Genomic DNA, 17,930 nt, shown 5'->3' with positions numbered 1-17,930 from the left:
AGGATTCATTGATAAAAATATATGAATGGTAGATGGATGGAATGATGGATGGATGGAGTGAAAAATTACCAATACTAAATGTTAATATAAAAATGTTATATACTTCCAACTTCACAATTTTGCCACAGATTCAATTAGCTATGATATTTAATTGCTATATTGAATTTACTTAAGTCTATGTTGTACTTTTCTGTCCATGAATGAGGAAAATAAAAATAATGTGTTCTAATAGGTATTGGTGCAAAGCTAAGGATATATTTTGCTCTGCTACTTTCATAGTTTCATTTTAACATATATGTTAAATTCTGTCATTTGTGACAACATGGATAGAACTAGAGAACATTATGCAAAGTGAAATAAGTTAGGCACGGAAAGTCAATACAGCATGTTCTCACTTACAGGTGGACTCTAAAACAACTGAAGTCACAGAAAGAGAGATTAGAATGGTGGTTATGGAGGCTGGATTTTGGAGGGAATGGAGAGATGATGGTCAAAGGGTACAAAATTTCAGTTAGACAAGAACAACAGGCTTTTTTTCAGTTCAATTAGAGTGTATTGCCTTTTTCTAGTTCTATTAGCATGGCAAATCTAATTATAGAGTATTTTACATTAGAAAATTACTAAGAGAGTAAATTTCCAATCTTCTCACCACAAAAATGTTAAGAATTTAAATTGATGGATATTTTAGCTAGCTTGATTTAGTTATTCCACACTGGAGTCATAAACGATAACATCAGGTTTTGCCCCATAGATCTTTACAATTACAAATTGTCAATTTACAATAAAAATAATAAAATAAACCAACCTTGAAAGCTGCATTCTGTTTTTCTCACTTCACCTAAAAAATAGAAAACACACACAAAAAGGAATTGAATAAAAGCCAATTAAAATAACTGACGGAATTATAAAAAGACTTTATTTTTTGCTTTTAACTTTTACCCATTTTCCTTTGAATGGGAAGGAAGCATTTAACTCCAGAGAGAAAAAAACCTGATAAAACTCTTTTTCTCCTACATTGTTTTTAATATATTTTTACTTTTGAAATTTTGTCATAATTTGCTTTTTAAAATTTCTTGTGGGTATATAAATTATGAATGACAATGAGTAAAAATGCAGAGGGAATGTTTAATAAACATGATTAACTTGTATGAAAGAAAAAATTATATAGGCAGCACTTAACCCATGGAAGTCATCATGATAAGATTTTTGATAAATTCGGGCAAGAGTATTTTAAGGTCCTTTAACAATTTATTCTCAGATTCTGTATTTCTACTCTTGAATGCTGATTAAAACACACGCTTTGCTTCTCTCTCTCCTCGCTCCCCTAATAACCTGTTCTCCCTTATGGACCAAGTGATTATTCTGTTGTTTATAATAACTGTTCTACATTCCTTATGGAAATTGTAATTATGATGCTGAATATTCAAACTGCAAGCCACTTTTCTCAGGGAAATTACAATTATGATAATGCTGTATTTACCCAACCGATGTTTTTTCAGTCATTGTTCTCTTTGAGGAATGAGGAGGCAAGAGAAAAACCCTAACATAAAACATCTTGTTGAGATTTAAGATATGGACTCAGGCCTGGGTATAATGGCTCATGCCTGTAATCCTAGCACTTTGGGAGGCCAAGGCAGGCAGATCACCTGAGGTCAAGAGTTTGAGACCAGCCTGGCCAACATGGCGAAACTCTGTCTTAACTAAAAATACAAAAATTAGCCAGGTGTGGTGGTACACGCCTGTAGTCCCAGCTACTCAGGAGGCTGAGGCAGGAGAATTGCTTGAAGCTGGGAGGCAGAGGTTGCTTGAGCTGAGATCAGGCACTGCACTCTAGCCTGGGCAACAAAAGCAAAACTACATCTCAAAAAATAAATAAAAGATATGGATTCAGACAAGCATGATAATAATAGCTAATAATCACCTTAGCAGGCATAACACAATCAGGCTTACGTGTACGTGGCAAAGATGCATGTTACAGGCATACGTGAATTACAAAGTTTTCTCATTTAACCTGTACAGCAACCTCATGTGGTAAGTAATAGTACTGTCCCTATTTTATAGATGAAAGACCTGAGGCCTTTGTTCAGTACCACGATCTGAAGGCCTGAGTATTTGATATATCAATATGCATAACACGATCCGAATTTTGTTAAAATATATATATATATATACACATATATATATGTGTGTGTGTGTGTGTGTGTGAGATATCCAATTGTGCATAGAAACAAATCTAAAGGAATAGCTATCAGACGCTTAAAGTAACCTTTTAACAAGAGGTTGAAGAGGGAACTTTTTTCCTCCGTGATACAAGAATATTATGCTTTAAGTGTTTATAGTAATCATGCTTTTTTTTTTTTTTACCAAGCAGAATAAACAAGTTTTTAAAAGTGTAAAAACATAGAAGGACATCCAAAAATAAATGCAAAAATTATACTATTTCAAAAAGAAAGCAAAAACCAAACAAAACGCAAGGCCAATCACTGAAACACCTCCTGAGGTAGGCCCCTGGAAAAAATGGGAGGCAGACCTCCAGTAACTCACTTCACTGCCTGCTCCCTTCCAGCTTGCCAGACCTTCACAACCAGACCCCAAACAAGGATAAAAGCCCTATCCTTTCCTCCTTAGCAGTGATTGTTTAGGATTGTTTCAATATTGATAGGCAACTATTGATCATCCACCATGTAGAAGCAATTTATAAGCAGGTTTTAAAATTTTATAGCAACCATTTTACTCCACTTTTACAAATAAGAAAATTGAGTCTCACAAAAGTCATTTATTTACCCAAATTTACCAAGTTAGCCTATGGTCTTTTAATTTGACAAATTGATCCATCTTGACCAAAAGTAAAGTAAGATTAAAAAGAAACTCAGAAACTGAAGGCAAACAAAAACAGGAAATTAAAAAGATAAGGACAAAGTGTATAAATTAGTGAGTTTTTAAACCATTTTGTACAGCTTAAGACCTTTTCTCAACTTTGTTATATTTCTAACACCCCACCCAAGAAATTCCAACCCCTTATCACACATACACACGCGTGCACATGCATACACACACACACACACACACACACACACCCTCAAAGCAAGCTCCTCTCCACTCCTTCGGCAGCATCCATCTGCTTCAATGGGGCAGCTCAATAATCCATTTACAATTTTCCATACTTGAAAAGTGTAGTTGAGCTCTGTTCAACCTAATAACAACAGGGGTAGATGCTGGGTCTCAATTCAGTATTATTCTCTGGTTCAGCCGGCCACTCGGTAGTAAGCTGATTATGACATCAGACCTCTTCCACCTTAGAAGGAGCAGTAATTCATTCTGACCAGAAGTGAGTCCATTCCAAACAAGGGTTTGCCTTACATGCCTGTAGGGCCTTGTTTAGCACCAAGATCTGAGGGCCTACAGAGTGCCTGATATGTGAATACATGATACTGCATAGTATCATCCAAACCAACGGGACTACTTCGGACTGAAGTAGAACAGTGGGTGCATAATCATGAGGTCCACTTGTCCTGGTACACACTGCATGCCACAGAAGATGCTGGCCTGATGAGTGATGGAACAGCCTTTTGATGGGAATGCAACTGAAGCTCCAGCTTGGAGATGCCATGTGCAATGTGGAGGTACTATCCTAAAGGATGTGGAAAACACTCTAAATCAATGACTATTCTTTGATACTGCATCTCCGACAGACAGAATAGATGAGTCCAGGAACAAAGGGGAAAACATAAGAGTAGTTGAACTTTGTATCACTCCCACAGTCTTAAATGGGGAAATTTGCATTTCCTGTTCACAAAAGTTTAGGCTTTGTGGGTCTAGAGATTCTAGCTTTCAAAGGGAGGTTGCTTCCAAGAGGGGACACTGCCTCTGAGAGGGGACACAGTAGGAATCTCATTAAGCTTCAAGCTATATCCTAATTCAGATTACTTTGGGCTCCTGTGCCAGGAGACTGGAAGCAAGAAGGGTCATTACCTTTGCCTGGGATAACTGTCTCCTCATCAGGATCTGATATGGCTGCTTTTATACAGTAAGTGCAGAAAATAATGTCTGGCATGCAGGTAATACACTGGGCATTGTCTCAGAGTTTGTTAGAAAATTTACCTAAATCAAGATTACAAAATTTGGAAGACATGGAGCAGAGAGTTGAACACAGATATGTCTGACTCTGAAGTACACATTCTTTCAATCGTATCTTTTTCCCTCTCACTAGGAAGAGTTGAAACAAATTTTCAAAACATTTTTGTGTATGCAGTAGACATAGGCAATGATGGTACATTTCAGCCTCTAAGTCAGCATTCTTTGGTGTTACACAATAGTTATAACTATACTGCCATTGGAACGTTAAACAAATGTATTTACATCTGTTGAAATCTAGACATCTAGAGAGATGTTCACAGATATGTACAAACACACATTGATTTATAATATTATCTTAAAATACAGTTGACCCTTGAACAGCACATATTTGAATTGTGCAGATCCACTTATACATGGAAATTTTTCCATAAAAGAATTACACAATATGCCTACTTCCCCTCCCACCTCCCCCAACTCTTCTGCCTCTACCATCCCTGAGACAAGACCAACCCCTCCTCTTCCTCCTCAGTCTACTCAGTGTGAAGAGAAAGAGGATGAAGACACTTATGATGGTCCAGTTTCACTTAATGAAGAGAAAATACATTTTTCTATCCTTTATGATCTACTTAATAACATCTTCTTTCCTTCAGTTTAGTATAAAAATACAGCATATAATACATATAACATATAAAACATGTCTTAATCTACTGTTTACGTTATCAGTAAGCCTTCCAGTCAACAGTAGGCTATTTGTAGTTAAGGTTTAGGGAAGTAAAAGTACACAGATTTTCAACTGGGCAGGGGTGGGGGGGGTGGTGGTTAATTTCCCACCCCCTGCATTGTTCAAGGCTCAAGTGGATATGTATATATGTACTCACATCTGTGTATATCCTATAAAATTTATCTCAAGACTCATTCCAAGGTTACTGTTACCAAAATCCTTAATTATACTATCCTATTTGCAAAGAACAATATGATACTTTCAATCATGCCATATTTCTAGGAAGACTATTCAAGACTTCACTCTTTCAGAAAACTTAAAAGATTAGTTACGGAACAAGGGCTTACATTTTCTGCAATAAATGTAAGGATTTTATCAGGCATGAAAGTAGTCAGAACAATTTACGGTCCAGTAAAATGTTACTTCAGGCCGCATTTACAATCAGAACACAGAAGTTACCTAATTCTATGCAGTTTTGAGAAAATCCAGTTAAGATTTTACAAGGAGCGAACAGTGCTTCACACTATTCTTCAAGAAAGTCTGCGTCACCAAGTATTTTTCATTCACAGCTCTTAATTCTGGATCTAATCATTTACACTTTCTATTGAAGTATTTGTGTCATCACTGGTTTACTCCTGTTATCCCACCACTATAGCACATTACAAGCTTTAACGTAATAAATAAAAACACGGTGGTAGAGAAAATTCCCCTGACAGAAAAATAATACTAGAACACTCCAAGAAATGTATCTTAACCTCTCCATACTGAGGCAGAAAATATTTGTTACATATCCAGGAAGAACCTACTAGCTTTAGTTATATCTTATTGTCTTCAGTTACTGCATAAACGTTATTTATGCCATTTTAAGTGGGGAGGCTTTTGAAAGAGCTCTCAAATATCAGGAGGTTGTGAAACTCTTAAACTCATGGTAACCAGAATAGGAACCTCTCCATGGAATCTGCGTTATATATCCCATGTGGCAATAAATACAGGAAACGCTTTAAGTGAAGCATGGAACTATGGAGGACTTTGTACCAGGAGGCAGTAGGTTTTGCAAAGCACACTCTACTCAGTGAGCTTTCAGTCAAAGATTCTTCCAGACTCCCAGAAATTCTACTAGACCGTTGCTCCCTACTGACTGATGAGGCTACGGAATCATTGAGTTAGGCTTTCTAACTTTATTCTGGGATCATTTACTATTCTTAAACAGCATAATTAATACATAAACCTGGAAACTTCAGAAAGGCAGCAATACAGATTTACATCAATTCATTCATAATTTAATCAGAATTGTGAAAGATACAAAGATGTATATGACCTACTCACAAGCTCACTTTGACTTATAATGCAAGTACACCAGACACCAGCAACAAGGCACCTCAGTTTCTAGACATCAGTATTCTTGGGTTTAGGGAAGAAAGTCAGTTTTTGCCCAAGACACTCAGATTTCCTGTGGCTGAGTGATTGTCAGTATACAGTACATTACATTTAACATCACAAAGGCACTTGCAAAAAGCAGTCTGACAAACAGATAAAGACTGACAAAGTTAACTTTGAACTGCAAAAGTCTCTCCAAGACAGAGCTTATCAGCATGGGAAATGTTTTAATAATTTCCTTTTGATATTTAAAAAATATTAAAAGTTATTTAACTTTTCATTATCTAACAGAGAGAGGTTGGGGCAATGTCATAAAGTCTTTTATATGGTAAATTTTGAAGGAACTATAGTCAGCATGAAACCATAAATTGTCTTTCATATTAGAAGGCATTTTATAAGGATTGCTGATGTAGCACCTCCAAGAGAGTGAAAGCAGGTGTGTTTCATGTGTGTTTGATGGGGCCCTATTGACAAGGCTGGCAAATATTGCTCAGGTTAACTAATTTGAAATCATGTTTTTTCTCTCTAGCTAGGAAAGTAGAGTGGTGTGTTTGAAAGGGCACTGCATATAAAATCAGAAGCCCAGAATTTAGCCTATACTCTGCTCCAATTGCTTATCTATATGTATTCAACATTTTTACTTAATTTGATTTACAAGTTAAATTTCAAGTACTCTCCTGACCTCCTCCCCAAAACAAAACCAGCACTCCCTAATGCGGAATGGTTTAGGCAAGAGTGCAGAGCAAAAGTGTGACTTAAGATCTACAGGAAATGCTGTGTGCCTCCCGAAACTAGGAATGCTATTGTATGCTTTATTCTTAGACCTGTAGTATGGAGGAAGGCAGGAAATGAACCTACTTTACTTTTAAGTTGTCATATCAAAATGGAGAATTGTTTCTGGTTTAAGATAACAGATTTAATAAGATCCACAAACAAATGGGATGCAATCTGGAAGAAAGAAAATTAGTGAAGAAACGAAAAGTAGTGCAAGGAATGGTTGAAGAGGTTGCATTCAAGTGAGGATATGCAAGTTGTTTTGAAACATCTAACTAAGAGTCAAGTTTTAGTTAGAGAAATTTGAAGTATCAAGAGGAAGAATACTAACTAAAAACTGTCTCAAGATGGCTTGTGTTAAAAGACAGAGGTTTGCAAACTACAGGCCACAAAAATCCTACTTCTTTTTATTTACAGATTATTTATGTCCTTTTTACTGCTACAGTAGCAGAGTTGTCTAGAAGAGTCCATATATGAACTGAACACATTTACAGCTGAACATGTTTACAATCTATTTACAGGAAAATTTGACTCCTGTCTTAAGAAACAGACAATCCATCTATCATTCATTTAATAAACAGATTTTAAACATATACAATGTGTCTAAAATGTACCTGGCAATATACAGATAAGAAACAGTCTGTTTCTTAGCCTACTCACCAATTTCCATGTCACCAGACATAAGCTAGGTGATCATCAATAGAGAATGTCATAGAGGGGAGTAAATTATTGGACTCAAAGAGTACAAAGATTTTTTCAATGGTAAGAGTCTTTAAAAAAAACAACACTTCATGGATAAAAAGGTTATGAAAATTGGTTAATGGAAATAGATGGAGAAGTAGGAGGTAGCAGTCCTCTAAGTACCGAAAATAATCAAATTCTAGTGGTCAGAGAATAAAAACCAGGTAAGTTGGATAAGCATATAGGGTAAGAGTGAAGAAATACAGGATATGTCTGGAAAGATTAAAAACATCCTATCAGTGAGGTCACTCAATGTCAAGTTTAATTTTTTTAGGTTATTTGGTAGCTAATAGGAAGCTATGAAGTCTTTCTTAAAAGAGGCAGTATAAACAAAGTGAAGTTCAGGAAAAAAATCATTTTGATAGCAATATGTAGGATAGATTGGAGATGGAAGATAGAACAGCTGCAGTCCAGGATTAGAACAAGAACATGGAACACTAAGGATTGGATGGGAAGAGAGAAGAAGAAATGAATGTGTATTTCACATGAATGAGAAATGCTAGCTACATAGCAACTCAAGCATATGAGGAAAAAACAAGTAGAGGCTGGGAATAACTAGGGGCTTGCCCTTGAGTGTGTATTTCTTTCTCGGGTCAGGAGCTTCCTCTACACAGTGCCCAAAGGAACACAGTAAACACCATTGTGATTTCCATCAATATCCAGTGAAGTCCAGCATTGGTTGGTAGACAGTGCCGCCATTCAGGACAGGATGGCTGATAGTGACTTTGGCAATATAGAACGGGGTTTGGACTCAGGGAGAAAGCCATTAATTTTACCAGAGTCCTAGTTAAAGAGCAAGTGTGGAAGGTAACTTCAGAACAGAGCAAAACAAACAAAAGTGCAATTGCAGAGTTTTGACTGACATGGTAGAAATAAGGAAAAGCTGTGAGTTTGTGGGTATTTGGGTGCCAATGGCAGCAAAAATAATTTCAGTCCCCATTGGTTGGTGAATTTCAGGCTGTTACTATAATCACAGAGTTTGGAACTCAGTATACAGGTAGAAGATCTCAGGAAACAGGCCCTCGGGGAATACAGAAAATAATTATAACTATTTGTGTGGGAGTTCAAATGTGTCCTTTGTACTTTAGGCTGGAATATATATGACCACATATTTATATCTTCAATACATAAAACCATATTTGTGTTTGAATCAGCACCATCAATAAGAAAAAGAAATACCACGTTTTCAAAAATGTGTATCTATTTTTAAAGTCCCTCCATTATTCTTTGACTATAACCTTGGATTTAAAAGAAAATCTTCACCCTCTGCCCCTACTTTATCCAATCGTGTCTGATGGAGGTGTTTAGCTTGGAGAAAGGTGGTCTTGTACTGACACTGAAAAAAAATGACCCAGATGGTCATTTATGTTGCCATTCTAACCCAACACTGCAATTTGGGGAACATTTTTGGCCAAATCATTAGAATGCTGCCCTGTGAGTCAAAAGGCTCAGGCCATCATTCAAATTTTGCATCTTTAATTTTTTCCTTTTTCTTTTTATATATCCATGGATGCCTGCACACTTTTACTAGCAGCACATTACAATCAGGATATTACAGTGTAAAGAGCCAAGTCTTTTGATTTAGATAGACTTAGGGGATCCCAGCACTACTACTTATTAACAGGGAAATTCTGAGCTAGTTCTTTACTTTCTCTGAGCCTCTGTTTCCTTCTCTATTAAATGGGAATAATTATACTTGCCTGAAGGTTTGTTTTGAGGATTAGTGAGGTAATAGATAGTACTTGGCATTTATTAGACACAAAATAAATATTAGTTCCAATTGTTCTTTAGTACCATTTCTGATTATTAATCTATCTCAGCTAGCTGTATTTGTATTTGTGACATTCAAAATGTGAAAGAATTGTTAGACAGTCTCAAATTTCTAGAATTCAGATAAAATCTTCTCTCACGGAATGATTCACATGGAAAAACTCATTAGATACGACTTTGCAGAAGAATCACATTAATATATTATGTATTAAATGATTTTAGTTAAATACCTACAACACATCATGGACCATTAATAGGTGCTCATTTATTTTAAGGACAGAAACAATATATACAAGGAGGGTTAGCTGAACACAGATTAAACACATTTTATGTTTCCTGTGTTGTACATCAGCAATATTTAGAGCAAAGCCTTGAATCTCATGCAGGGTCATTCATATGCAGTCTATAGCTCTACAACACCTAAATCTTCATACAGGATATTATAATTCAATTCTATAGGCCACACGGTACATTTCAATCAAAAGCATTGAAGCACAGTGGTCAATAATACTTGCTCTGTTTTTAGACAGTTGACATAACTCTTTAACTCACTGTGTGCTCTTTGGAAAGTTACTTGCCCCTATGACTTATTTTCCTAATCTGTAAAATAGGGATAGTAATAAATAGTGTTTACTCTCTGGATAATTGTGAGGATTAAATGAAATACTACCACAAAAGTTCTTGATACATTGACATCACTAAATAAATATTACCATTTTTTCACACCTGTTTCCAAACAGGATTTGTGGAGATTTATTTCATGTAACACATATGTAACAGTTAGAACAATATGAACAAAAAGAATAAGGACCCTATAGTAAAAGGTGGTAAGTGTAGAAGTAAAATCTTCTAATGTGCTAAGAGTTGACAGTTCTCACACACAATCCAGAGCTAAGTTCCCTGAACCCATGTTCCAGTTAAAATTTTTTGTTTATAGCTTCTCATCTGTAGGATTAAGATTATTCACCCAAGAATGCATGCAAGGACCTCTATGGGTGACTTCTGCCCAAGTGGGTTGCTGGCAGCACTCACTCTTACATTTTTAAAATGGAAACACTATAGATCATCATTCATTTGTGTGTGTGTGTGTGTGTGTGTGTGTGTTTATGTGTATGTATATAAGATCCTAGGTTTCTGCTCTGCCTCTTATATATCTCTATATAGTCCCTATCCACTTGGAATGCTTTCTCCTCTGTTTTTAATCTCCCACAAGTGACCATACAGTAATGAAAAAGGTTTAAGAAAGTCCATGATCTCCTTGGAGGAAGGTTTTCAAAAAAGCCAAAATGCTGAAGGCAGTAGAGGCTACTGGTGAAGCAGCAGTTTCCAGAGAGGGGGGATTCAAACTCCTAAGGGGATCCCTACCTGGGAAGGAAGCAGTCCAAACAGAGAAATTCCCAGTGCATGAAGCCATAAATAAATTCAGGAATTTGAAGGTGAATGAAAACAAGAGGGGTGTGTCACTTCCAAGCCCCAACCACTAAATTAATGCTGAATGTTGATTTATGTTAATGACACTTAGTAATGTAATTCTCTGTATGAGCATCTGTACAATATTTCAGATATTCCCAGCGGTGCTTAGGGAAGGGGAGTTAGTCAACCATATAATATTGTGTAAAATTAATTAAACAGAGACTTTAATATAAGGAAGCTCTGAATTGAAAAATACATCTGTTTTATATATGCATTTTTTTCCACCTCTCCTGCAGTGCTTAGGTTTGCATAGAATTCCTGTGTTAAAATAATTTGGGGTAGAGAAATGTGTAGTCATATGCTAATACAGAAAATAAAGTTATAAGGCTTTGAGAGTGGGATTATAGCTATGAAAGCCTTTTATGTGTGTTCATTTTCACTAAAATAAAACATTACAGAATACATATGTGAAAATCTATAAACATTAAATTAGTAATAAATATTACTATACTACTGATCTCTATCATAATAGTTTATTTAGCCAATTTGAAAATTGCATTTAGACAATTACAGATTTTAATAATATAATGAGCAAACCTGCCACTCAAAACAAAAACTGGGAAGTTGACCCTATGATCCTCTTCAACTCCAAACACATAACTCATATAATCCATCTCCTCAGGCAACCAATACTCTGAATTCCACATTTATCGTTCCCTTCTTTTCCATGTTATCCAGTATACATATAAAAAACATATATGTGTGAATGTGTATACATATATATGCCTGTGTATGTGTGACATTTTTAGCTTTAAAAAGGTAATAATGTTGTATGTAATCATTTAGACATTTTTTCAGTTAATATTTTATTATAGTTATTGATATGTTTTAACCTACTTAATTTGTTTATTATTTCAATTTTGTCACCTTTTCTATGCCTTGAAGTAATAATTGTCTCCCATTTTCCCCATTATTTTAAAACAAACACTTCAGCATACATCACATTCATTGAATTCCACTCCTCAGTTTCTCTTTTACTTTGCTCTTAGCAATATTTAAAACAGTTTGTAACAAGGAATCAAATTACTTTAAAATATATTTCTTGTAACATCTCCTGAGATTTTAAACAATTTTCTCATCTAGATACTTGATCCAAACTGCTCCCTGTATGGGTCTTTGGTAAAGTTTCAGAGGCATTGTATGATAAAAAAAACAAAAACAAAAACAAAAAAACCACCATGTCCTCACATTTAAACAACAGACAGATATCACATTCTAGTTCCTAAGTTCTTTTAATACTTTACAAATAGCATTCCACTGTTTTCTTGTATTCAGTGTTGCCCTCGAAAAATCTAAGGTTAATTTGATTCTTGTTTCTTGGGTATGATCTATTTACTCCTATCCATTCTCCTTTCATTCAATTAATATTTACTAAATGTCTGCTATATGTGATGTACTAAGCTAGACACCAGGTTACAGGAGGGCACAAGAGAGGCGCAGCTCTAAATTCTTAGACGCTGTCCTTTAGTGTCATGCATTCAAGACTTGTAACAGTATGTTTTTATGGCCAGTCTTAAAGGAAGCATTACTTTCCTTTCATTCTTTTAAAGATTCAGTGTTTAGAATCTCTACTCCTATAGCATTTTAACCTCATCTAATTTGCTACTTCTAGCTCTGTTCTTTGTATAATATAATTAACCTCACCTGCAGTGATTTAAAATTCATTTGGTTTACCTAGACTGGATTCCATTTTCTCATAGCTGTTGAAAAGCAAAGTCACATACAGGTTGATTTTATATAAGGAGAACTCACAATCAGGTGTGTCAGTGGGGAGAGATCCCTGGATTCAACTTCATGCCTTTGCTCTGAATTAAGAAATGTAGAAAAGTCATAGATACTGTTATGCTTCATAATGCTGTTTTCTTCTTTCTAGGCAAATAAAATTAGGCTTTGTGGCTGGAAAGAAGCTATATGCAGCTTAGGGAAAATTATGAAGCAGAAGGAAATGAAGTGAACAAAAGATAAATATTCAAAATATAATCTTGCCCTGGAAGTCTCAAATGTACCAAATCCTCTATGAATTGTGTTTCTTTCCATAAAAACCAGGAAATGATAATAGAAAAATATATGTGCATGTGCTTCATTAGCATACCTTTCCAGATAACTGCAGCTAGGCTTAGGCACAGATTCGGAGAAGGCAAAAGAAAATGGACCCAGAGAGAAAAGAGGGAGGCAACTTGGATTTATTAGGGAAGCCTGTATATCCTTGGAAACTGTGTGGACTTTATTTTTAATGAAATAACACAATTCAATATATATCTTCTTACAGAACATCATTAATAAAATACTACAGTTCTGGGCCTTCTGGGAACTCAGACATGATAGCAGCAGATAATTGCCTTTGAGAGGAATATCAACAAGCATGAAATCGTCTCTCCAACTAAGTTAGACTTTAATATTGGAAGCCTTGCACATAACAACATCACTGATGACTTAAATCCCTCTGCCTGCCTGAGGATCACCTGTTCCAAAGATTTGAAAAATTGTATCTCTGTTTTAAAGGGAAAGGATACACATTGTTCTTACAGAGATCAAGAGCTTCCCCTTTATCCTGTGAATCTGGCTGTGTCCTTGGACACTGACGTGCAAATGAGAGAGGCAAGTTTTCTAGTCTTTCATTTGCTACTAAGACACTAAATACTAAAAGAGAGACTCCTGTGTTTGGGGGTTGTGTTTACTCAATTTCCCTCTGATTCATATTTCCCTAAACTGTACATATCCTATTCCTACTTATAGCAATAAAAAATATATTTTAAATAATGATGAATAAAGATTAGAGAATATATATCTCTAATACATCAATGAGTAATTCTAAAGATGAAGGGAATGTTTATTATTCTGTATCATGCCAATGAGAGATGACAGAGTATATAACTCTAATAAAAAACACAATATCTTCAACAAATAAAAACTTTAATAGTCTTTTGAAACAACCATAGTTGGTTACCTCAATTAACACAGCAGTACTTTGGGTGGTATACGAGAATTTCTGTCACACCTTCTCCAATATGGCATTTCTAATTATAAAAATAAACTATTGTAGAAAGGATGTTTAGAAGGTAGGTAGAGATTTCTTAGAATAAGTTATGAAGAGGAATATGTTAAAAATATTTAACAAAATAATTACTTTAACAAAAATAAAGGGAAAAATGCAGCATTTATATTTTATATGGGAATAAGAAGAATATCAAGCAGTATCGTGTCTACAGTATTTCTAATTTTTTAAAATTAAGTATTGAAAAATAGTGAGAATGTTTGTAAACATTGTGTTAGCAGTAAATAATTACAATGCACTGAACACTGTGTACCTAATATAGGTACCCAATTTAAGTAATATAGCATGCCAACCACCTTTAAGGCCCTCACGCATCCATTAGTGAGATCAGCCATTACTCCAACCCACCAAAGGTGTAAACTAACTATAGTGTTTTCTCATTCCCTCACTGTTCTTCACAGTTTTACTACATCGAATAATAACCTCTAACATCCTAATTTGCATGATTTTAAAGGTTGTGTAACTAGACTTGCTTTTTTCTCTCAGTGTCATGTCTCTATGATAGAATCGCTGTTTTATGCACCTGTAGTTTATTAATTCACATTAATGTGTAGAGCATCTCATTATGAGAGAACACCCCATTTTCCCCCTCTATTCAACTGTTCATGGGCATTTGGGCTTTTTCCACTATTTTGCTACCATAAACAATGCTGCTGTTAATATTCACCCATGTGTCTCCTGATTCAGATATCCTGGGTTTCTGATAAATAAGTTTCCCTTAGGTTTATCGCTAAGAGTAGAATTGCTGAGTCATAGGGTATGCATATGTTCAAGTTTACAGTAACATGTGAATTTGTTTCCCAAATACGTTTATTTGAACCATGAACTTCTTCAATTTTATGTGTTCCGCATCTTTGCCAAAACTTGATATTACAAGTCTTTGCATTTTTGCCAATCCTGTTATCTCAGCCTTGATTTTAATATGTATGTCTCTGGTCATTAATGAGGTCCACAAGATATGATTTATCATCTGTTGTATGCCTATTTATGGTACTTCCTTGTGTATTTTGTGGTTTTTAACTCTAAGCTGGCGTTCCTTGAAGCTTTATCTGAAGGAATTCCTTGATGCCTGAGCTAAATGTGAACTAAATCAGAGGTAATTAACATTTTCCTCTGTCATGCAGTTAGAAGCTTTACCAAACTTCAGCAACTTTAAATATTTGATTTGAGGGTTGTTTTGTTTTTGTATTGTTTTGTTTTGTTTTTTTTGGATCCCCGAAGTAGAATGAATTCAGGCTGCAAACCATACATCAGAGCCTACTTGTGGTTACTAAAATTCTTGGTTTTTGTTTTCCTTCACTCAATGTCAAGGCTCAAGGAAAGCAATTATTTTTGCTATAACCTGGTATAGACATTTTATTTGTAATTTAACTTAAAATGTAGCTATGGCCCTTTATATTCTCAGAATCTTGAGCATATATCCTTAGACTCTAACCTCAGGCCAGCTTCAGGAGATTGTTATCTAAAGTAATTGCGTTACTCTAATAATAAAAATATTGAACTGCAAAACATATGAACTGTTCTTTTAGCTTATATTTATAAATTTATATATTTTATATGCCATTTATCAATATATCCAGGAAGAGCTATAATGTAAAGACAATATAATCTTTATGTTTTTGTCTCCAAATGTTACTTTACAATTTCAAAGATTTCTAACCACAATTGGAAGCTAGATATCAGAGTTTTAAAGTTTTACATCATAAACATTCTTCAACTCTTCTGACCTGGCTGGGTTAGAGTCCCACCTTCCACAAAAGTTTAAGGTTTATGCCTTCCATAAATGTCGACAACCACGCACAGAGGCATCATTCCCACCTACCCAAGACCTCTAGGCATCAGCTCCCTAAATTCCTGCCTCATCTCTTAAAGGATTCACAGTCAGCCCCACTTAGTGCTGCAGCACCCTCCAGGGAGCCTCATCATCTTCCTAGAAAACCAGCAAACCTAGCATCTCAGCTTCCCACAGGAAGCAAGCAAACAAACAAAAACCTCACCTTTCATAAATGCATCCAGATCTTGAAATCATAAAATCTAGAAACTATTTTAAATTCAACAGACATCTAGAATTGTATTATGTAGTTGAATAATATTTTTATTTTGAATTACCTATGGAGGACACCATACATTTCTGATTTGAGGGGATATAAAGTTTTAATCCAGTCTGATATGTTTTTGATACGAGGGGAAATAAAGTCTTAATCTGGCCCTGCTTTCATGTTCCAACATTCCATGCTTCCTTTTTCTGATGTCTGGATTTGGACTATTATTATATTGCCCTGAATTAATCTGATAAATCACAATGAAAATATTTTTTAAGGTCTGGAAAAATGTATGTCTCTTATAACTAAGCCATCTTTTTTTCTACTTTAATAGTACCAAACTCAGTGTTCATAGCTTAAAAAGCCATTATAGCAATAATAGTTACCTTTCTTTTCTTAAGTGTCTACTATGTGCCGGACAATATCTATGTGTTTTCCATACATTTTCTCTAATCCTTACAATGCTTCATGTTGACTCAATATTGCCCAACTGCTAAATGCCTGAGCCATATCATACCTCAGGTCATTGCTTCCACGGTTTCTGCCTTCTGTTGTATGATGCTGCCACACATTGTGAGCAGTCTTCCCATTGTTCGCATTCAGCAGATGACTACAAAATTATTTCTTTCAGTGAAGACAGGTTTAGAGTTGTTTGGCAAATAATAAAGGAAGAACCTTTTACTGTGAAATCTTAATTCACATCTATGCATAATGGATATTTACCCCAAAGCCTTGTATTATTTAATAATTATCTAGTTATATCACTTTATGTATCTATTTACCAAGTCTGGAATAAAGAAATGGCATAACAAATATTTTCAGCTTTCATGTTTATGAACATCTTTCATTGTTCTCCTATTAAAGTGCTGACATATACACATAGAGCAGAAATAGGCTTCCTTTCAATGACATATAATTAAAAACAAAAAAACAAAAACCTTCAGAATGGAGTTCATGATCACAGCCCTGGTAGCCCTTGACAGATACCTAAGTCTGCCATCTCCTAAACCTTCCTGTGTTCCTGCTTCCTCCCTGCAAAATGGGGATAATATACATCTGACTTTTCCTAGGCAAAAGCTATTTAATGTAGACATAAATGCAAAGCAATCTGGTTTCTTCAGAGCTAAAAAATTCATAAACAAAAGACATTATCATGATCCTCTTGTTATTATTCAGGAATGCAGCCACAGTATGGGGGAGAAATTCAACATTTCACATCATTGAAAAAGCTTCTACCTCTTTTACTCTTCTACCTTAGCAGCAATTTGTTTTAAAAAAAGTCTAATATACTTGACAAGTCAGAGAGAACTACTGTTACAGATATAAAAGTATTCTGTTTGCATGTACTGATCCAACAATACATGATTCTCAGACATGTAAAACCATTAAAACCTAGATGTGGATAATTTTGAATTCATTTTTGTTTGCTTATTTACCCATTAACTTAAATCTATTATTTTAAATTAACTTTATTTTTGTATCATTAACGTATTATAATTTACAAAATTTATTTGTAAAATTCAATGAAATGAGACAAATTTATAAATCCAAATAATCAGCACCACACTGATCAAGATATAGGATATTTTCTTTCTTTTTTTTTATTATACTTTAAGTTCTGGGGTACATGTGCAGAACATGCAGGTTTGTTACATAGGTATACACGTGCCATGGTGGTTTGCTGCATCCATCACCCCATCATCTACATTTGGTATTTCTCCTAATGCTATTTTCATGTTATTGGAAAGTTTCCTTGTGGCCCTTTGTATAGGCTGAGTTTTAGCTTATTAGAAATCAGCTCTTATGCTGGGCATGGTGGTGCGTGCCTGTAGTCCCAGCTACACAGGAGGCTGAGGCAGGAGAATTGCCTGAACCCAGGAGGCGGAGGTTGCGGTGAGCC

The 17,930-nt window shown here is 35.2% G+C and overlaps 1 protein-coding gene across 1 annotated transcript in view; it reads right to left on the bottom strand.

The window, feature by feature from the left end:
* The window catches only part of LINGO2 (leucine rich repeat and Ig domain containing 2), a 478,120-nt gene that overhangs the window by 417,601 nt on the left and 42,589 nt on the right, over positions 1-17,930 (bottom strand). The window contains exon 2 of the mRNA XM_017548467.2: positions 806-838. The gene's annotated coding sequence lies outside the window, so the exon portion shown is untranslated. The remainder of the gene's footprint in view (positions 1-805; positions 839-17,930) is intronic.

The sequence above is a fragment of the Cebus imitator genome, unplaced genomic scaffold (assembly GCF_001604975.1).
Source record: "Cebus imitator isolate Cc_AM_T3 unplaced genomic scaffold, Cebus_imitator-1.0 Scaffold207, whole genome shotgun sequence".
Taxonomy (NCBI): Eukaryota; Metazoa; Chordata; class Mammalia; order Primates; family Cebidae; genus Cebus; species Cebus imitator.
Note: the sequence above shows the minus strand (reverse complement) of the source record. Positions and strands in the feature narration are given on the sequence as shown.